This window comes from Xyrauchen texanus, chromosome 16 (genome assembly GCF_025860055.1).
Source record: "Xyrauchen texanus isolate HMW12.3.18 chromosome 16, RBS_HiC_50CHRs, whole genome shotgun sequence".
NCBI classification, from domain to species: Eukaryota; Metazoa; Chordata; class Actinopteri; order Cypriniformes; family Catostomidae; genus Xyrauchen; species Xyrauchen texanus.
This window is the reverse complement of record NC_068291.1, coordinates 8046294-8070478: the sequence shown is the minus strand read 5'-3', so window position 1 is coordinate 8070478 and position 24185 is coordinate 8046294. Positions and strand designations below refer to the sequence as shown.

Sequence of the window (24185 nt, the reverse complement as noted above, 5' to 3'; positions counted from 1 at the left end):
TTCTGTTCCACAGCTGTTTAGTTTCACCTCAACGTTGGTGGGATTATAGGCTGATCGTCATAGTTGAGCCACCTCTACTGACATGATATCATCTTAAACACGACCGCTAGATGTTAGCTACTAGCTCATTGTGCTGCATAAAGCAGTTGTTGCATGGTGATTTTACACAAGTGTAACAGTTAAATTGGCCTGGTAGTTTTAGAAGCAAGCATTTCAGTAGCTAGTCAACTAAATAAAGTGTTTTTGAAGTCACATTTAGTATCGGCTCGGTTCACTTGGAACCTTGACCGTGGTGGTACTAAAAAAAAGTACCGGTACCAGTTACTATCCACAGTGGAAAACACCCATTAAGCGAGCAGAGTCGAGTCGAGTTGTACTGTGCAGTGGAAAAGCCCCATAAAAAACTTGTAAGCTATTGTCTTGCAATTTATTGCTGAAGGAGGCCGCAATACTTTTTTGTTCAGCAGTGCTTAGAGGTGATGAATTTTGAATTTGCTGATAATTTATTCACCCTCAAGCCATCCAATATGTAGAACAAATTCATGTATTAATGCATGCTTGTGAAAATTAGCTAGCTTAATAGGTAGCTTATTGAAATTAAAATCACAAGAAAGCAGAAATTTTAGTCCACCACATTTTCAAAAACCAAATTGGGGATATAAAACCATAACGAATTACTCTGTGCCAAACAATGGTTTAACCAATTAATTTTAAATGTTATTAGTAGTACTAAAACCGAGAACATTAAACCCACCATCAAAATATTTATTTTATTCGAATTATTGTTTTTCTTTTTGCATACTCTGTTTCGTTCTTCCAGATAAACATATATAAAATTATATAAACTTTTTAACACATCCCAGGGCTAACTTAAAGAGAAAGTGCAGGATACACTAGTCTTGAAATGCCCTCTGCCTTCGAAAGCAGTACACGTCCATGGAGAGTCAGATTCCTCTGTGACCAACAACTAAAGATATGTTTTGCTTTCTGCAATTTTCTAGTGAAATATGATTCAATTCTGTCATTTGGAGATATACTAATGAAAATGCCAATTATGTTTGTTTCAACAGAATTTCTCATATATTATCAACATCCAAAATACTAACTGTTATAATCTCACATTTGTTCTGATTAATGAAAAGACCAGATGCATCAGAGAAAAATTTTAACCTGTTGATACGCACCCAATTTTTGAGCACAAACAATGTAAATTACATACCTGAACTTAAATGGTTGTATTTACTGGACCCTTTGGATTATGGACACAGTTGTAGTATCTTTTTAAAGAAGATACTTTGGGCTTTATTATTATTATCAGAATGAATATATGTTGTATTTCTTAAAGTTAGAGAAGCTGATGTTTATAGTAATGGAAATATTTTGTGCTGAACATGTTTTTATCATCTAAAAAGTGCCAAGACAACCCTTGAAATGCAATGATCTTAAAGCTACAAGTCTAAAGAAGTTATGTTTCAAATTTGAAGATGATCTAACTTAAAATGAGGTTCCTGCAAGCTTTTTTCTCTGTAAAATCGCTGGTGGGTATACAGTGTAAAATTAAGGCTCCGCCTTTCAAGACGACACAAAATCTGACTGCACTGCTTGACCATTATGAATAAAACTATGCCCCATTTTTTAAAATAGACTTTGGAGACAGACTAGGCTCATTTTGTTTATGAGACTCTAATATATAAGATAATATACAGTTTTACAACACGACTGCTGCTCAGATTGCATAGTTTGTTGAAGAACTCTGACGAAGGGTAATTCTTTCAGGCGAGATCTCATGTAAACAATGGACAATATATCAATATTTCTCTGATTTATCACTTTTATGGACAAAAAGTGCTATTGGATGTTTTTCAATGAATGCTTGTCATGGACAATTGACCCAAGTGTGGCGAACTTGATTCATCTGGCGATCGTGTTTTCATAACAAAGGTATGAAGTCCTGTTTTGATATTGCATGTTTTCATTTGTACTCCTGGCACATATAACGAAATTGCTGTTTCTGGAGCATTGCTATCGTGAAACAGAGATCGGATATCAATTTTTAACCCTTAGACCTTTGAAAAATATATAATTTGTTAACATTACTTACATTTATAGACTATTAAATATATATTATTAATATATATATTAAATGTAAGCAGAGTGAGAGAGTCACTCTGTGACTTCACACAAGTGCGAGGGAATTGCGTGTCAACAGGTTTTAAACTATCTAATATAATTGGGACCTGCCATTTATCTTTTAAAAACAAGCAGGTATCATCTGCAAGTTGACTAATTAAAATAGTTATCTGCTATTTGGATGCCTTTAACTGGAGCAGTGTACGGTGTAAATGTTAAGAAGCTTAGCAAACAGTAAAAATAAAAAAGGAGAAATCAGACATCCCTGTCTGATGCCTCTCCCAATGAAAAAACATTGGGAAGTCCCTTTAGACAAGGAGACACTACTACTGTTATTATTGTATAACATTTGCAGTGTTTTCAAAACTAGGCCCCAAACCATCTCAAAGCTTCAAAAATAAAAGCATGCTCTACTGTGTCAAATGCCTTATAGAAATCTAAGAACAAAATAATTGCATCATTATTAACTAAAGGAAGTGTGTCATTGTTTATATTTTATTATTATTATTATTAGGAAATCATTTTTTATTTTATTTTATATTGTTTTGAAATAGTTTTGGACTGTTTTGGTTTATGAACGGCATTTGGTCTGTGCAAGTTTCTCTTGTAAACACTGGCTGGGTAGAGTTAGGATAGAACCAAAAGTTCAGTTTCAAGCTGTTTGGACCACTCACCATGTTTGGCAAACATGGGACAATGGCAATCAGTACATAGATTCAGATAATGCTACATTTTATTTTAACATGGTTGCCAGTAATTGGATGATGCTGGATTTTAATTTGAATAAGAATTATTTATTCAGATTTATTGACAATCAGCTGTGATGTCTGTAACATCTCAAAAACATGAATAAACATCTTGGAAACATAATAAACAATTTGATGAAAACAAAATCTACTTTCTACAGGGTCTCAGGAGGTTAAGCAAATGAATTTAGTGGCATCCTTCTGTTAAAAGATATAGCCCCTGACATGTAAACTAAGGTTCATATTAGGCCTCTATAAGTCCTTTTCCACCATTGGGCAAGGGAAATTTACCAGTAAAAATCACATGCTTTTACACCGGCAGTGTTTCAGCTGCAGAAACTGCTGCAATCTATACAAAAAATAACATTATAAATTGTAATCAGAAGTGAGCTGTTAAGTATTACAAACTTGATCATCATGAAATCTTATTTACTCAATGCTGATGTAAGAAAATTGATTGGAACTGCATGAGGCCTGTTTCCCAAGGAACCATCCCCAGATGGGATGACAACATCTTCACAATGGAGTTCAAATATAGTACATGAACAAATATGCTGTCAAAATCATGGTCTATTAGGGCCAAATAACCAATCAAGCCAAAAGAAGAGATAACCCATTAAACTAATATTTTGGACTGAAATGTGAAAGTATATGCTTTTTTTATTTTTATATAATTATTTAGGCGGTATCTTGATAAAAACCTTCTTCAAAAGTTCAAAGGATGCTAATGCTTACATACCACTGGCTTTGAAGATTTCAGATATCATAATTGAGATACCCAACATATTTCCTCATACTCCCACAATATGTGTTTGAATACATTTCAATGCAGTTCACAGTGCATGTTGAATATATTTCAATAAAAAAATGTTTTTAATGACTCCTTTTTATCCCTTACAAAAAAGTACTGTGGCAGTATCATGGCACTGTAGCAATGGTTTCAGATGTAATTCCATGGTACTTTCATATTCCATAATACTGAATGATTACTATGCACTATATATACTACCATGGTATACTGTATGTCCCAAAACCATGGAATTAAAACATGGCATGTCAACAAAAACATGATAGTACCATAGTACGTTTTGATACTTTTCCGTAATTATTATTATTGTAACGCAATTATCCACAAAAGGCCGTGTAATATAACCATGAATATGTGTTTAACACAAAGCATGATGCAACATAAATATAATAAAAGACACTTGTGTTCAATAAAAAAATTACATTATTTATTAAAAAAACAAAATAAACAATTAATCTTCCAAGTAATGCAGTTTATTAGTCATAGACTCTTTACAGTTGACAAGTAACGTTGCAACTTGGTGCATTAGTATAGAATACATCTGATGTGCAGTATCAGGGGTGTCTATTTTGTGTATATTCAAAGGTGGGTAATCCAATCAGAATTTGTAGCGAAAACTATAACATTTGTAATATAATTGTAGCATGATATATGAATAAACGTGAACCGGTTTGGGGGTTAAGACATTTCTTTTTCATGGATCTATTTAACTTACCAGAATAAAGTTAACATGGATACTCTGCAGGCAGCAAATTCAAATTAGAAGCATTTGTGTTTATTTATCCGAATAACTGACATTTCAATAGAGCATGACACACAGGAATGTGGCTGTGCTTCAATGTTACTCTTACAGTATAATAAGAGCAGCATTTTTGTTTGGCATGTGCATGAGGTCAGTGAGCATACTGTACATTTGTAGAATTTCTTTCTAATCAACGCATGTGCATGTTGAAACATACACATACATTTAAATCAACTAACATAGACAGCATTGTTTATTAACACATCTGACTACACGCTTTTGTGCAGGGGAGCTGTTCTCATGTACTATAGGTGTGAATCACATGGTTTATAGCCCGGCCGTTCCCTCTGCATTTGCATGTCTTAAGCAGTGGACGTGAACTGATTTGCTTATGCATAAAAAAAAAATAATAATTTAAAAAATTAACCTCATACAAACATGTACCGTGGGTGGATTATGTCTTTTCCTAATCTCTGTGAATACATCCTTTACATCACATGAAGTTTACCTTAGACAAAAAGTACTGATTGTATCAGATAGTACTATCATGGTACTGAATTAATGATTACATATTTAAATATCATATTACGTAAATCTCACAAAATAAATGTCTGGGTCGTATTTTACAAATCAAAGAAAAAAGAAATAAATCATAGTTTTCATATGGTAAATGAGGCCTACTATTAAGGCTTACCATTAAGACTTTTTTGCATTTGTGAAATTATTTTCATGATAATTAAGAATGTTCCCCCAAAGCCCACATTCTGTAATGCAAATGAGATTAAATTCTCACGTTCTCATATGACCTAGACATTTCTTGATAGTTTTCATGAGAGTCACCCATACACAGTACTCCAAGGTACTTACACATAGAATATTAGAGTACACGAGTGTTATAGAACACAGTACATGAGTGTTATAGAACACAGTATTGTCCTAGTACATATCAGAAAAACATGGTATGACACTGAACTTTCCTCATTACAGAATTTAAGGACGGGTCGGCGGAATGATTAATTGTATCATTTTTTAACACAATATTTTTAAAATAATTAAATCACACTTAATGTGATTATGTATTGTTTACTTAAATATTTTGCTTGGTGCTATGGTAATATTGCCAAAAAATGCAGTTATACCATGGTAATTTGTGGTAATTCATTGTTACTGATAATGTAAAAATATAATTTTATTCTCAAAAACATGTATACATACTGTAAGTTACGGTACAATAAATATTAGTGGTGAGTGATATACCAGATAAAACCAGTAAAAATTTGTAAAACGGTACAAATGTTCCAAAATATCGTCTATATTACGGTTATGAATAGGATGACCACCCGTCCCGCGTAGCGCGTGCGTGCACAGCGTTTGAAGCCCAATTCATACGTCCCGCAAATTGAGACCGTGTCACGCATAATCAATGCTTGCTCAAAAAAAAAGTTGGTCGCTCTATATCCACGAGCCCCAGGCAGCCAAACGAACATTACTTGACAGTTCAGTAGTACACTACTGTTGCCACACCCACGTGACACACCCCTCAGTTTTTCGTTGTTGTCATGACAGCGCACGCACGTGCATACCAGACACTGGGAAGGAACTTTTAGATGCGCGCTTTCCAATTCAAAAAAATGGAGAAAGAGACTGAGTCTGAGGCACCGCCATCATCAAAAAAGAGAAGGTGTGGGTACAAGAAAGACTGGGAAAATGAATATTTGTGGCTGAAAGGTGTTGGGGGGGATACCGAGAGGGCTTTATGTGACCTTTGCAAAACGTCCTTCTCAATCGGACATGGAGGGGAATATGATGTCAAACGACACAGACTCACGGAGACTCACAAGAAACGTGTCCAACAGAAAGAGACATCCAAATCTATGGATGCTTTCCTCCGACCTAAAAACTACTTTCTAGCTGACAAAGTGACTGCTGCAGAGGTGACGAGTGTGTATCACACTGTCCAACATGCTTCATCATATCGGGCAGGAGATTGTGGCACAAAGCTAGCCCAAACGATTTATCCTGACTCGGACATTGCCAAGAGGATGGCCTGTGGTCGGACGAAGGCAGAAGCCATTGTCACGGATGTGCTTGCCCCTGCCTCCGTCGAAGATTGCTTGAAAGTCCTCAGAAGACCACTGAATGAGCAACGAGAGGCAACAACCAAAGGTAATGTTAAAGTTATGTTCATGGATGTAAAATTGTTGTGTGTTAGCTATTTGTGACCCTGGATGACAAAATCAGTCACATAGTTTTTTTATTGAGATTTATACATCACATGACAGCTGAATAAATAAGCTTTCCATTGATGTGTGGTTTGTTAGGATAGGACAATATTTGGCCGAGATACAACTATTTGATCTGGAATCTGAGGGTGCAAAAAAAATCGAAACATTGAGAAAATCGCCTTTAAAGTTGTGCATTTATGTTCGCGATTGTGCTCCATTCACTCACAAAAATAAATGTTTTATACATTTACGGTAGGAAATTTACAAAATATCTTCATGGAACATGATCTTTACTTAATATCCTAATGATTTTTGGCATAAAAGAAAAATTGATAATTTTGACCCATACAATGTATTGTTGGCTATTCCCACAAATATACACGTGCTACTTAAGACTGGTTTTGTGATCCAGGGTCAGTGCTGTACGATCCAACAAGAAATACAAGTTCAAGAAGAAACCTGAAGGTAAGAAACCAAGTTATGTAAGACCCCATTTGTCTAAGATGAAGTTTGATTGATTTTGAACATTGGTGGACTGTCTACAGGGGTGCAAATGTGTCACTTTTAGAAAACAGTAGCCTTTTAGGTCAAAATATGTCATTGTTTTGCATAGCATTGTATCTTGGCACCTTTTTGTATTGTTGTCACCTTGTGAGGGCGATGGGTTTGCAATCCTCTGTCTATACTGGAAAACCATTTGGAAGCTTATCATAAAAATGATCGTTGCTTTAATTCTGTCTCTTATCTTTCTTCTTTATTTGATTCAGATGCTGGTGAAAAGGTTTGAATCCTAAAGATGTCCCCAAAGACCTAAAGGTGTCCCCAGAACACTTAACATTTTTTTTTCCTGCGCCTGCCTTTACTAAAATGCAAGTTCACCATCCTTCCTCCCCCTTCTCCTTCCATGAACCTCTGGAGTTGTGAGTTAAGACTTTTTTTTTTACTGTTCCTGTGGTGTTGAGCAACTACAATTCCTGTTAATCCTATAATTTTATATTATAATTTATTTAAAGTGAATAAATTGTAATGAAAAATAAATCAAATTAAATACCTAAATTAAAACGTAAGTGGAAGTGTATCTGTCAATTCATTGAATGTTCAAAATATGATTAATCTTTATTTAGAAAAAAAAATACACATTGGTTGGCCTATTCATGAGGATACATCAGCAATTACACGTTTAGGGGAATAGGGCGTTATTAATATACCATGTAAGGTGGTATGTGCTAGAAATGGGTAAACCACTATCAATGAGTCTGCCCGTGGGGTGGGGGCACCGCCGCGCCAGGCAGTGTCCCACATTGTCCCTCAGAAACATACCCCTTGTCCCCCCTTGGGCTTATTAGCAGGTGGTCACCCTAGTTATGAAACATGCCGCAGCATGTAGCATAGTCTAATCTGAGGTTGTGTTATAAATTATTATTATTGGCCACTCTCTCAGATGCGTGATGGAGAGGTTTGCTTCAGAATTTGTGCTTGGATTGAAAAACAATGCAGAATAGATAAAATAAATTAAATATTATGTATAAAAATAATTAGCCTACTTCTGATAATAGTATCATTGTAATATAAGACTGTCCAAATGAAATTGAACAAAAATAAAAAATGTATATATATGTAAAAATCTAAGGACATTATTTTTCCATTTAAAAAAAGGTACTTTTTTTTCATCACTTTATCATAAAAATTTGTATATTATGATATATATCATTATCGATCAAACATGTAAAGAATCATAATGTATATTTTTGCTTATACTGCCAACCCACAATAGATATTCTTTACTTTATTCTACATGGGATTGGAACTTCCAATAAAGATGTTTTTCCTTGGCTTCAATAATCAAAAATTCCTAAATCTGTTATGGTTACAGCATTTAAAATTAGGAGTTTAAATATAAAAAAAAAGTTTTAGTATCCCTGACAGGCAATGCCTCCATTTATATGGTTTGAAATGGATGGACTAGACATGCCCGACAGCATAAACTAGCACAACCTGTTTGCATTAACATATGAATTAAAACATTGTTTGCAAGAGGGTATAATGCTAACCACTATGCACAGCTCATGCAGGCCTAAAACAATGTGTTTGCAACATAATCAGTTGTCCTGTAGCCTCAGGATTTACAGTGCCATCCTGCAAAGTATTGTCGCAAAGAGAGGGGCACAGCTGTGTTGCTGGATTAGCAGGTGCTGTTCCCATCTGAATGTGTGAGGTAGATTAGGGCCAGTTATGACGCTCACGCATTAAAGGCTCTTCTGATGGTGTGTGTGCATGTGTGTGAAAATTATATCAGCTCTAAAGACTGTTGGCACACAAATGTGAATTGTTAGTGTGTTGCTGCTCAAAGGTCAATCATATGCCAGTCACTATAATTAGAAGGGTACATACACTCACCTAAAGGATTATTAGGAACACCTGTTCAATTTCTCATTAATGCAATTATCTAATCAACCAATCACATGGCAGTTGCTTCAATGCATTTAGGGGTGTGGTCCTGGTCAAGACAATCTCCTGAACTCCAAACTGAATGTCAGAATGGGAAAGAAAGGTGATTTAAGCAATTTTGAGCATGGCATGGTTGTTGGTGCCAGACGGGCCGGTCTGAGTATTTCACAATCTGCTCAGTTACTGGGATTTTCACGCACAACCATTTCTATGGTTTACAAAGAATGGTGTGAAAAGGGAAAAACATCCAGTATGCGGCAGTCCTGTGGGCGAAAATGCCTTGTTGATGCTAGAGGTCAGAGGAGAAGGGGCCGACTGATTCAAGCTGATAGAAGAGCAACTTTGCCTGAAATAACCACTTGTTACAACCGAGGTATGCAGCAAAGCATTTGTGAAGCCACAACACGCACAACCTTGAGGCGGATGGGCTACAACAGCAGAAGACCCCACCGTGTACCACTCATCTCCACTACAAATAGGAAAAAGAGGCTACAATTTGCAAGAGCTCACCAAAATTGGACAGTTGAAGCCTGGAAAATGTTGCCTGGTCTGATGAGTCTCGATTTCTGTTGAGACATTCAGATGGTAGAGTCAGAATTTGGCGTAAACAGAATGAGAACATGGATCCACCATGCCTTGTTACCACTGTGCAGGCTGGTGGTGGTGGTGTAATGGTGAGGTGGATGTTTTCTTGGCACACTTTAGGCCCCTTAGTGCCAATTGGGCATCGTTTAAATGCCACGGCCTACCTGACCATTGTTTCTGACCATGTCCATCCCTTTATGGCCACCATGTACCCATCCTCTGATGGCTACTTCCAGCAGGATAATGCACCATGTCACAAAGCTCGAATCATTTCAAATTGGTTTCTTGAACATGACAATGAGTTCACTGTACTAAAATGGCCCCCACAGTCACCAGATCTCAACCCAATAGAGCATCTTTGGGATGTGGTGGAACGGGAGCTTCGTGCCCTGGATGTGCATCCCACAAATCTCCATCAACTGCAAGATGCTATCCTATCAATATGGGCCAACATTTCTAAAGAATGCTTTCAGCACCTTGTTGAATCAATGCCACGTAGAATTAAGGCAGTTCTGAAGGCGAAAGGGGTCAAACACAGTATTAGTATGGTGTTCCTAATAATCATTTAGGTGAGTGTATGTATATTTGCCAAAACACACAAGAAAACACACAAACGCATAATGTCACAGTACCTGAATTCAATCCACCATGTGTCCTTCTTTGACATGTCAATAAGTCCTATTTTGTAGTAAGATGTAATGAGACTGAACCTGATTGCTGCATTTCAGATGCTAAAGTAGGTAGGCAAGGTTGAAGCATCCCTGATTGCACTGTTGTAAAGTAAACACTTTGATCAAACTAACCATTGTAGGCTGACTTTCTGAATAGTGTAAACACTGTGGCTCTTGCTTTCAAAACATTCTTGTTTGTTTGAGTGGTCCGACATGTCAACTTTCATTTACGAAACGCTCTCTATCCACACTGGCGTTTTCAAGTGTTTTCAAACAGTTTCTGGTCCACACTGAAATGTATGAAGACTCTTAAATCCCCTTACTGGGTTGTCCTCATGTTCCGTCACCGGACAACCATTAAAAGTAAACTTCCCGTCACCTTCGGATGAATGTATTGTGAAGGTTATACAAATTAACAAAGTAAAAGTTATCTTTAACAACGCAATCTAAGTGAATTTCAGGCACAACAATGCCTCTACAACATGTGCCAGCATCTTGAATGTTTTGGGTTGTATGAATCACATGACAACAAATACATCATGGTTTTCAGATATCTCCGTTTCCCCTGTCCGCATTATAACGTGAAGACAGAATTTTTAAATATATCCACTTGGGAGAGCGTTTTCGAACAGCTCCATATTCACTGTCAAAAACAACGTCTCAAGCCAAGGCAGAGAAAAATATATGTTTTCAAATGAAAATGTATTAGTGTGGACATGGCCAAAAGCCTAAATATACTTTGGTCAGATGCAAACGCTGAGGGTCCACGAACAGGACGTGTGATGCAAATCTCGTCATCAGAAGTGCACGAGCACTGAACGCAAGCAACCTGATTTTCCTGATTTTTCATCTTTGAACATGCAGTATGCACATGTGTCTGGAGTTATATGCACTAATTAGTGGGTTCACAAGGTGGCAACCCTTACATTTTGAGCCATTGCAGTCACGAAGAAGCACTAGAAGATGTAATTGCCGCTAAACATCAGGAGATGAAGGTAAAAACAATAACAATGGATTTGCAAGTCAAGAGCACGTGTTTGATACCTGTATTTGTATAACTCGAGTCTGAAGGAATATAAAGACATATTTATAGGTCTAAACTCATAAAGTCCAGTGTCTCATAGCAGTTGTAGCATGTGTGTGCTAACCACCTGTGTATAAGCACACACAGTTATATGGATTACACATTGACAGGTTCGCATTCGACTGTTAAGTTTCCATCAAAATGGAAGTACACCCTCTTAGGGGCCTGGTTAGCTCAGCAAGTATTGAAGCTGACCCCTGGAGTAGCGAGTTCAAATCCAGGGCGTGCTGAGTGACTCCAGCCAGGTCTCCTAAGCAGCCAAATTGGCCTGGTTGCGAGGGAGGGTAGAGTCACTAGGGGTAACCTCCTTGTGGTCACTATAAAGTGGTTCTCGCTCTCGGTGGGATGCATGGTGAGTTGTGTGTGGATGGCACGGAGAATAGCATGAAACCTCCACACGCGCTACGTCTAAGTCAAAATCGAAGTATACCTAGAATACCTGTTTTGGTCGTACAAATGGAAGACAGAACAAATATTTTAATTTAATTTGGTGCTGCCAGTGGAATGGAAATTACACACTTCATCCCAACATATTACACATTCTTGCATGAGACTGGTGTGGTACAATCTGGTATTTCAACAACAACAACAAAAAGTCAATCAGGTTACTTTTGCCTGATAGCCATGTAACGAAACCCAGATGGTATATGGTAGGGTGTGAAAAACCTATTCCTATAGTACGGTTTACATGAAGCAAACTCAATACTACAGGAATAACATTGGTAACACATGACCAGAGGATCATCGCCCTAGAAAAGTACAGAACACATTTGTTAGTGTGATTAATTATATTAAAAATAATAATAATAAAAGTTTACAAAATACATAATCCCTTCTGACCCATACATAAATTTCACAACCAAAGTAAGTATTTTCCTACCATCTGAGCAATTCAAGCTTAAAGTACATGTAAACGTGTTTTTATTGGTCACGTCAGCAGTGGGCAATCAGTGCGCTTCAACAAACCACACATACAGCACATCCCCAGAAGGAGAGAGCTAGTCACACAGGACATGTTCTTGAGAGCTGGACAAATGAACAGAATGCAGGGATATCGAGGCAAGATAATGTTTAAACTACTTTTAACTTCACAGCGTCCTAAAAAAAATTGCTTTTATGATGTTGAAAACCAGTGAGATGCTCCAAAAGCATCCGTCTGATATATATGTACATAGGAAGTGCATCCTAGATTTAAGAACTCACATGTAAAATAGATTGCTGTCGACTGAAGGCTTATGTTCAATGCTTTGGGAAACAATGCTTTGTCTGCCACAATAATTACATATATTTCAATCTGAATAGCTGAATTATATATATATATATATAGCTCAGTATGCAGTGTGGTGGGCAGTAAGTGAGAGTTACACACTGATCATCAACAAATGTGTCACAGTCATGAGTTCTAGCCATGTCATCTGCTAAACAGTGTGGGATGGAGGTTGGCCCTGTATTCATGGCCAGTCTGTGTTAGTGTGCATGTCTGCGTTTGTGCTTGTAGGATCCATGTGTGTTCCAAAGTCAGTGCATGACTAAGTGTGACCACTCTGACATGCCATGAAACTCACAAATACACCAGAGCTATATAAATAAATACAAATATACACCTTAGGATAGAATATTCACATAGCACATTGGCTGTGTCCTAATTACCTTCATATGCACTAAAAGTTTGTACATCGCTGGTGATGGGTATAGGGCTGCGCAATAGTGTGTCAAATTCATGATATAATTACGTTGATTTTACTGTTGATGTAAAATGCAACAAATCTCATGAATAATGTAGTTTGAATGTGCTTTTTACAAGGCCGCAATGTTTCCTAAATATCCTGTCATTATAATGATTTCACGGTCCTTCAGTGCTGCAAAATTAATCAACATAAGGTGATTATTAAACCTCTAAAGGGTATAATTTAATAATATTAATTTGTGTGCTTTGAGAGTAAATAGGTGACATACTGTATGTGTACGCATGGGGCTCATGATTTACTGTTTTTAACTGTCGGATATCGGATATCCTGCATTGTGAAAATGTTTGCACAGTGTGGCAGGTTCACACATTAGTAATGAAGAATGTTGTAAACTGTCAAATACAAACTGCTCTTTCAATTTTCCGCCAATATAAAAGTTCCAGGTGAAGGTTAAGTGAATACAACAGAAATATATTACTATTGCAATCTACTCCTCAACATAATACACATTTCTTATTATATTAAATATCCCACAATAAAAATTCAGTATTATAATAATATTCAACTGGGCTGCAAAAAATAAGTGAGTGTAGTTTTTGATAATAAGTCAAACGTTGTAGTTTTTGCACACCCTGTTCATTCAAAACATATATAGGTAAATACTTCTATTTCATGTATTGGTGTATATTTGTGCAAATAAATGAAAAAGATTAAATATCATTCTTCCTTGTGTATATTCAGTTAAAAAAAAAAAAACCTTCATTTTTTAAGGATTTGTATGTCATATATTGGTGAATTTGTGATTTGGCTGATATAAGCTCAATTGTAGATTTTAATATTTTGTATTATATTGTACAGCCTCAGTTGATAACGCAAGTGAACCGTAATACTAGAACAGTATGTCTATGCAATGCACACAATAACATCATCGACTAAAACATAAAATGAGGATTCAATAATGATGGGGCTAAAATATACTTTATTACACATGAAAATAATATGCTTAAAAATGCAATATAAATTGATTACAGAAATCATAAATATTAGTAAATATGTCACAGAAACTTCCCCCGACAATGTAGATACATCGCGATCGGTTAACACATGAGTGATGTTCGATATATACAAGCATAAAAAGCAATATTAGCTTTAACATATCTAAGCATTATAGCAGGTAAACCACTTCACCAAATGGATAACATAAACATCCATCTAGATTGCTGCAATGCGGTCCTGAACTGTGTGAGTGTGACGCCCATTTCACATCGCAAGCTTGAATGAGACGTGAGCATACCGTCAGCTTACGTACAGCGTAACGGCAGCAGCAGACTTGACGGCATTTACACTGGTGATTAACATACAGTGATTTCTATGTTACTACGGTGAGTATTTATTTGAATAAAGACCATATCTTATAAAATGGTTGTCAGGAGTGGGTCATTGATAAGTATTACAAACTTGATCTTCATGAAATCTTATTTACATGAGGAGGACCACATTTGCATCTAAAAGGTAAACAATAGAGCACTTTGTGCTTCTCTACAATCCTTCTTGTATATATGTTGTTAAACATGAATGAGGTATGTTCTGAATTTAGCGACGTCTGTCATATGCATGTGAAATATAAGTGAAAGCAAACTCAGCTGTGATTGGTATTGCTGAAGCCTATAGTCCTGTTCTATATTTAATAGTACTGTACATAAATGAGACAAATTTATTTTTATTTTCACACTCAAGCTGTAGTTTAAAGTAGTTTTAAATTCTAATCCGTACTTCTGATTTAGAGCTACAAATACAAATATTTTAATTTGCTTTCAGAAGTGCTCTAATTCATACAGTATAAAGACACACTAGACTTCTAATATATGCTTATTCTGTGCATTGTGTACTTTGTGTCAAATAACATTCATTTTATACATCAACAGTGCATGGTCACTTTAATTGAGCACAAGCGGTGATGCAAAAATATACTCTGAGCCGAAACCCCCACTCCAATGCAGCTCACGCTACACTCTGATGTGCTGCTGACGCTTCCGTTGAGAATGCTGTAACCTGATAATAGGGGGAAAAAACGTTCTGCTCACATGCCAATCACGCTTGCAATTAGGGCAGCAACTTACCAAAATAATCATTATCGATTAAATGTAATGATTATTCGTCAATTATTGCAACGATTAATCATTACCTCTTAACCGATTTTTCCGCTTGTGCCCCGACTTACTAACATGCTTACCAACAGTGAAGAGGACAAAATTATCTTTTTAAAATACCTCTAAATGACATTTACTGAATTAAAGGGAACAAAATACTTTTTATTAAGTTTAATTCAGTAAAAAATTTAAAAGTAAAAAAAATCCCATAGTTATCAAGTGTTTTTGTCTTGTTTTCCATATAAAATTGTCTAAAAATCCTTAAAACAAAATACATTTACTTGAGAAGCAACATATAAGATATTTAGACTTGCTTTAAGAGAATTTATCTTAAATATAAGTGTATTTTGTATACAAGTATCTTTTTTCACTTGGTAATACTTCGAGTGCAGTAAAGACAAAATATACTTATATTCAATATCTATTCTCTTGATGGCGGCGTGCACGTACGCATGCTTTGCTCTCCCTGAAACAGTTTTTATGTTTGTTTTGTATGTCGGTCAGTAACTCAACATACAACTGTGAAATTCTGTTAATGATCGGGGCGTTAATGATGTGTTGCGAACTGGACTTTATACAGAATTATTACAATAAATAACTTCCGAACGTTGGTCCTGCGGGGTCTCCGTGCATTATTAGACCGGCTGGAAAACACAGGAGGTGATGGAGGGAAAGGAGACAGAAGCGGGGTTGCCAGGCGGGCTTACACACAATGCTAAAGAGAGCAACTCATAAGCCTGCGCTTCCCAGCATTTTCCTCGCAAACACTGTGATCCCAGACGAAGCTATTGCACAATTAGGCTGCACAGTGCATCGGCCGACAGGAACAGTGTCTCCGGTAAGAGCAAGTGTGGGCTTTGTCTCTTATAATAAGTGGTGTACAAAACACTGAGATGCCGGCCGTTATACCTGCTGTGGGAGTTCACGGTTGTTATTGTTATGGCTGTATCCCACCAAGAACCAATACCAAGTTAGCACTGGACCTTTTGTTGTCAGCCATTAACAAACTGCTGACTGCTTACCCAAATGGGATATTTATCATAGCTGGAGATGTGAATCAAGCTAACAAGAAAACTGTCCTCCCTAAATTTTACCACTATGTCACGTGTCCTCCGAGAGGACAGAATGTTTTGGATCATGTTTACAGTAATATAAGGGACAGATACAAAGTCACTTCCCCCACTTGGGTCAGTCCGACCCATCTATCCCATTTTATCATCCCTGTATACTAACCTCTCATCAGGAAAATAAAGCCATCTGTGAGAATCATAAGGACTTGGCCTGAAGGGGCTTCAACCCAACTTCAGGACCTTTTTGAGCACTCATTAGATGTTATCCGAACAACAAACCATGGATGACACGAGACATTAAGCTCTGGCTGAGAGACAGTAACTTAGCCTTCAGGTCTGGTAATGCTGAACTGTATAGTACAGCCAGGTCCTACCTGAGGAGAGGCATCAAGGAGGCAAAAGCAGCCTACAGGCAGAAAATTGAAGGACACATCAGTATTGGAGACCCACGATGAGTATGGCAAGTTATCCAGCAAATCACAAACTATAAAGGCAGTAAAGACCCAACCACCACCAGCAACAGCGACTCTCTAGCGGAGGAATTAAACCATTTCTTCGCCTGATTTGAAGTCATGATGGATGAATGGTGCATCAATAACAATCTGGCACTTGTCACCACGGACACATAAAATGTGCTCTGTAAACCATTTGATAGAGCCTGCTATGGCCATGGAAACTCCAGTTTCTGATGTTGTGTCTGAGAGTGAGAGATCTGAGGTTGTAGAGCACAATTTTCCTGAAATTGTGGATGAATCTCTTTTTTTAAGAAATGTAACCCTCTTTTATCTGAAACTGCAAGCTAAATTGCTATTACCTGAGTCTACCATTCAAGGCATTGTCGAATCATTTCAGAATATTCATGACATTGGGCAGTCTTACTTTCTTAGCAAACTGAGAGAAAAGCTTGCTTTGCTTGAATTACCAGAGGTGAGGATTACTTATGTGACAGATCAGTTGTCTAGGGAGGATTTGATGACAGCTTGTAATAGTGGTGTTCCACTATGTTGAGCAAGTCCCAATTTTTCTAGGAGTTAGTGAAAGAAGTGAAACGTTGGAAAGAGTGCTTTGATCAGTATGTCCCAGTTAAGCAGACCATCCGTGCTCTGTTTCAGTGCCAGTCTGTGAGGGATCAATATGAACTGATACACTCACAAAGAGCTGAAAATGGTCTGTTTCAGGATGTAAGGGATGGTCTACTTTTTTTCAGAAAATTCTCTGTTTCAAACTGATCCATCATCTCTGGCTTTGATCATTTATCAGGATGCATTTGAGGTGGTAAATCCTTTGGGCTCAGCTAGAAAGAAACCCAAATTGCTGGCAGTTTATCTTACCATGTCTGATATTTTGACCTCACAACAGGTCAAACAGACATCATACAACTTGTTCTTTTGTGTAATGAGCAAGATTTGAAGTACATTGGTCCAGCTCATGTTTTTAGATCACTAATTGAAGATCTTGGAAGAGAATGGTGGTGTTGTGAATGATGGCAAAACTTTGAAAGATTCTTTGTGTTCCATCGTAGGTGACATTGGTGGTTTTGTTGAGAACTTCAGCCGAAGCCTACATTTCTGCAGGTATTGCACCTTTGAAAGAGACACATTTCATGCCACACCTTTGGAACCTGCTATGAAGCAAACTGTGGAGTCTTATGAGAGAAACATTCAGGAACTTGCTACCAGTGGCGATAATGTAGTTGGAGTCCAATTTAACTCCCCTTTCAATCAGCTGAATTCTTTCATGTTTGTCAGCCTGGCTTGCCCCCCTGCCTTGGCCATGATCTCATTGAGGGTGTTGTGGCATCTGATCTTAAACTGTACATTGATTACTTGGTAAATCAAGAGAAATGCTTCATATTCACAGAGCTTAATCGCAATATTAAACAGTTTGAATACACAGGAAATGATGCTGCCAATAAACCTGCTGAGATTTACTCAGGGAGTGAGAAGCTTTGTGGTCACGCTGTTCAGAACTGGTGTCTTCTAAGACTTTTACCAGTTATTGTTGGACACCGGATTAAGGATCCAGAATCAAAGTGTGGCAGCTTGTTCTACTCTACTAAGTTGTAGACCTTATTTGTGCACCAGTGCACCAGCAATACTGGCAGATCAGGTCATTTATCTGAAAGTGCTCATTGATGAGTACATTCATTTTAGGTGTGTGACTTTCCCTTCTAAGCCTCTTAAGCCTAAACATCACTACTTGTGCCATTACCCAGAGCTTATAAAACAATTTGGCCCACTCATTCGCTTAAGGACTATGCGGTTTGAGAGCAAACATACCTATTTCAAGCAATGTGCCAGAAAATTGCACAACTTCAAAAACTTATGTGCAACTTGCAGAAAGGCACCAGCTTCTCCAAGCCTATTTAAGTGCTGGAAACCTCTTTCAGCTTTCTGTGCAAGTTGAGAAAGGCTCTGAATTTTATTCTGATGATTATAACGAAGCGATAAAGGAATCAGTTGATAATTTTGATTTTCAACAGGCAATACATTAGTAGCCACTGAAATCACTTTGAAAGGAACAAAGTACAGGAAAGGCATGGTTGTTCTTTTGGCCAGTAATGATGAGGGTTTGGAGGTTGGCAGAATTAAACTAATTCTTGTTCACCAGAATTCAGTGGTCTACTTTGTGTCTGAGAAATGGCATGCTGTGCAGTTTGTGGATTTGGGTGTATACCGCATAACAGCTGAGGATCCAAGATATGTCTGTGTACTTCAAAAGGAGCAATTCGATTATTACCCTCTCCAGGAGTACAAAACATGTGGCTTGTCTGTGATTGTGTTACACCACTCTTTTCCATCTTGTTAAGGTATGTCCAATTTAGAGGAGATAAAACTCGCCATCTGCTCTTTGTTACCTGGTCTCGCTTATGAAACACTTCAAAATGTTATCCATGGGCTTACTGCTGTTGGTGTTGAAACAAAAGCTGACCTCCACTATGTGAATGAAGAAGACCTCATGGAATACCTCAGGCCTATCCAATGTCGCAAACTACTAAATGCATGGAAAAATGAAGGTATTTTAATTGCTCTTCAAGTAGACAGTAAAATTACTATTACTTGTTACTAATGTCCATTTGAAAAATATTGTTAAATGTTCCATGTTCAAACTTCACTTTAGCTGCTCAACTCACCAACCACCATCAGCTTGCTCCTCAGCATCTTGTGCCTGGGCTGAAAACAAATGTAATGTGCCTTGGGAAGTCATGCTGTCTGGAATTAAATTGGCCATTGCAAATAAAAAAAGATCATCATCAGCTGACCGAAGGCAGCTAGTAAGGATGTTAGTGGTAATATGTGAAAACATGAAGTCAACCCAATGGCACAGTGTCAGATTGTAGTGCAGAACATTGTTAAACAGTACCCGGACAGCTTTGCTGATGTTCTGGCTGATGGAACAAAAATAGATAGTAGGTATGCCTCTTTGCTCTTGCAAGTTAAAACCTGTGTTGAACATGTAAAAAGAAACAACACATTAGCTCGTCAGAGAAAAGAACGACTAAGATCATCGTTTCGAACCATAAGCCAGAGCTCAAGAAGGTTAGCTGATCAATATGGTTGTGTCATTTGGCAGCCAGAGGAGCTTCCTGCGGGAGAAAATGATGACACTCTAGAAGAGAAGCGCAAGCAAATGGTACAACTTCATTCTACTGAAGGAATGTCTCGAGCCAATATAGGAGAACTTCACAAGTTGATGGAGGTCACATATTACCATCAGTGCCGTGATATAAATGCCACTCCATCTCCACCACTGTCTGAACTAATGAACTCATGGCCTTACCTGTTTTGTCTCAAGGGGATCTTTTTACATTTCCATTTGCTTACTGACATCTCACTGCTCCAAAGAATCATGGAGAGCATTGAAAGGAAAGGGAAGAGGATTCTAAGGTTTTTTCAAGAAAAGCCAACAAACAATGAGGTGCATACTGTTCTGTCAAAATATCAAAAGGGAAATTCTCTGGTCCTGTGCATCCTGCAACTCTTTTTAATGTCTTGAAGTTTGAACTGTATTGCAAAATATATATATATACTTTTTTTTTTTCTTTTTTAAGGTAGCAGCAACTGCAGCCGAAATGGAAAGAGATGGATTACCGGATTAACCCGCACTGATCATCCAAGGTAATTTGCTTTACTTTGTGTCTCTCAGTGTCTCCATTATACACACTATTCATTACTTTCTAGCTCTGCACATGTATACATCTTTGTCCTGTACTGTTTAATTTTTTTTGTTTTTTCTTTCACTTTTATGATCTATTTTAAAACTCAATTTTTGCCATCTCTGTTCCGGTATTCTATTTCACAGTTCTATTCTCACTCCTATATTCCTTCCATAGGAGTCCATTTTCCATCTGTTTTTTTTGTTTTGTTATTGTCTCGGATCCATTCTCTCTCTCCTTATTAGTAACTTCATTATCTTTTAGTTTATATTATTACTGTATCAATGTCTTTATTATTTAACAAGATCTACCTATGAACCATACTTTTAGAACACTTATTAATCTATGACCATGACACCAAACAAGTGGATGTTGTCAGTTGAAAGGGAAGTTGTCCTGGGCCCATGTTCAGAGGCATTTGTTGAGGGCCTGGCAGCATTGTTTGCGACCTATTACAACTTAAACCTTGCTTATCAGGATGAAGCTGCATGCACGCTGGAATTGATTCAGAGGTATGTCAGAGCATAAACTATTTATTGTAGACCTCCAAATTTTCTTGAATTTTTTAGGTTTTCCGGTTAGGATGGATTATCAGGATTAGATATTTTATGGAAATGTTTTCAAACAAACAAGAAAAAATTGCTAACCGCACACTGGATTGATTACAGACTACAAAAATTCTGGCAAAAATATTTTATTCACTGAATGGTGCAAAAAAGTGCAAGTTGTGTGTGGATTAAAAACTAGACAAGTATTGGTTTCAGCAAGTTACTTTCCTCAGTACTCACATTCCAGCAGAAATATACTTTTCTTTGAAGACTAATTAAGGATAATCTCCTGGATTCAGTTAGCAAAGGTAGAACACCAAGAGAGGATAGCAGTATAACATTACAAATGTACAACTGCAGCAAATAATCTATTACAAATATGCAAATAATTCAATACTACAAGCAATGCAAAACCATATAAAAAAAAAAAAAAATACAAAATAACAGAAATAACAGAAAAAAAGAACATATAAATAAAAAATACAAAATATTTATATATATATCAATGAAATAAGATAATTAAAAAGAATTATTACAGAATAATAATTATTTTAATAATTAAAAACAATACATTTATTCTTATCTGTCCCAAATTTTTTGGAGCGTGTTGCAGCTATCAAAATTTGTTTATTTACAAAAATACAATTAACTTGGTCAGTGAAAATATTGGAAATATGTTGTTTGTACTTTTTTTCAGTTAAATAAATTTGAAAGAGAATTAGCATCACCTATTCTTGATTTTATTACAAAAGTCCCATCTTTTCTGCAAATGTGCTTGCACTTCAATACAGTACAACTCTCCCAAAGCAATATCTTAAGGAGTTCATTTAACTGCTCTATAATCACGGGGTGCTCCCTTTAGAAAATGCGCTAGATTTAGATTTATACATAGATTTAGACGATAATTTACATTTTCTATAGCCAAATTTTTAGAAGTGCGCTTTTAAAAATGCTAAACACATGGATGGAATACCAGCATAGAGCTCAGTCTGTAGGCAATAATTATTGCTAAATTCTGCACATAATTTGTATAATAATGACATGTACATTTGTTTATTGTAAATATGGAAGGCTAAATTAAATATTTTCATATTAAAATTTCTGATAGTTAAATATCACCCTAAGTCTTCATTAAATGAAATGTGATTTAAAATGACAATTAGCTTTGTCTGACAAATTGTGTATTTTATTTTAGAGGAATTGTGGGCACTAATCAGGAAACTGGATCAAAAGTTGCTGCTGGAAAGCGAGACAAGAAAATCCATGGAATGAACCCACACGTATGCACACTGCTGTTAAAGCTCATGGACTTTGAATGGTTTGCCATTTAAAAAAAAAAAAAAAAAAAGTATTTCAATGGAATTGAAATAAGAGAAACTCATGGATTTGGCCATTTAAAGGTAGACACAGTTCAGACCATTTCTTTTGTGTTAGTTTATTTAAACTTTTTTGACTTTATTTAAAGAGTTTATGACTGAAGTTCAGTCACACTTTAGGTATATGTTCCCTTTACAATGAAATGCTGCTGTTCTCAGTGGTTCTTGTTGCGGAAGGAAGTAGTTTTCTTTCCTTTTTTTTCTCAAGTATTTCCCAGGCTAAAGCCTTTCATTTTTTGGGCAATCTGCATTTTTGTTTCTCCAAATAGGTTTTGAAAACTGGTGTTTATGTTAAATGGCCATTATTCTACAATAAATTGTTACATTAATGACAACCTGTTATTTTGAAGGTTTTATTGTTCACATTACACATTAAATTGACAAAAAGGGGAAGACTACTGAAATTTACAGCAAAAGTAGGTTTACACACAGCAGTGAAAAATCTCAACTGTAGTTAATTTAGTGAATTGAATTGCACAACAAATGCTCTAATTTACTGTAAAATGTATGTATGCCAGTACATGTAAGTTCACATTTGCTCTTGTAATTTCACTCACATTCATAAACATTATTTCTATTATAATTTTACAGCGTATATATATATATACAGCAGTGTGCTGTGTTTTTACAGTACAATTGTAGTTAATGATTTACAGTACTCTTGTAAATTTATAGTCTTACTGGCAACCAAAATTGCCAGTAAGTTGCTGTAAATTTTACAGTCATTTTTTTTTTACAGTGACTAATGTAGTTATTTACTACAATTTTATTAGTGTAAGAACAAATTTGCTGGATTCACACACTCAATTTAAGACAGAATTTAGGAATGACACTGGGAAGACATCCTGTTATACTGTGGTTTGACAAAAAGTCTGTGATCTTTACAAGAACTTACAAGATCTATACAAGACTAAATGTATGTAGTTCTGCTAATGTTTTGTAGATCACAAATAAATTATTACTAGTGTTTTGAAATGCTGTACTCTCCAGCAGTGTCTTACAAATCTTGCAAAGGCACTTTTGCAACTTGAGGCAGTCTTCCAACCAGGGGAGTGTTTATGCTAAGTCCTCTGTGGTCACACTGTTGCAGCTGCATTTTGCGTTTTATTCACACCAGTGCATAAAAATAAACTCATTAAAGAGTATCAAGTGAAAGGCTAGGATACATTGTTATAAAGGAGGACATACAATATACAGGGTTTCAAAACATTAAAACACATGCCAGCCTTTGTGGTCATTGCTACACAATACGCGTGTGTGTGTGTGTGTGTGTGTGTGTGTGTGTGTGTATGTCTTTGGGTTGGCATGTTTGTGTGGCTGTTCGTGCATGAGTTCTGAATGGGCCTTGCACCTGATCTATTTGTTTTCTCTTTGTTTTTGAACAGTATATCTGAGCTGCCTTGCTGTCTACTGCCTACACAGAACAGGCAGCATTCTAACAAAAATGGAACCTCATAAGTGACCAGTTTTTAATTCTCTACCAAGAATTAATTGCACCACACAAATAGTATTCATGCAAAGGGACTAAGGAGACACAGTTTGACATTAGCATGTTGCTAAGCAAGTGATGCTATCTCTAAAGAACATAAACATACATAGCACACACAAATATAGTGTTAAGTCCAAGATGTAGTCCATTTTTAATTTTTAACGATAACTTTTTATATGGAATTAAATTTATACAATGAAGGAGAAAGAAAAATGTTTCTTCCTAAATTTTAGAACAGTTTTTGCATCTAGAGAGTGTCGTGCTCATAA

At 36.6% G+C, this 24185-nt stretch overlaps 1 protein-coding gene and 1 pseudogene across 2 annotated transcripts in view; one reads left to right on the top strand and one right to left on the bottom strand.

The window, feature by feature from the left end:
- LOC127656656 (uncharacterized) overlaps positions 1–24185 on the bottom strand; it is a 60803-nt gene that overhangs the window by 33520 nt on the left and 3098 nt on the right. The window lies entirely within an intron of this gene.
- LOC127656654 (uncharacterized) lies at positions 19159–22382 on the top strand (annotated as a pseudogene).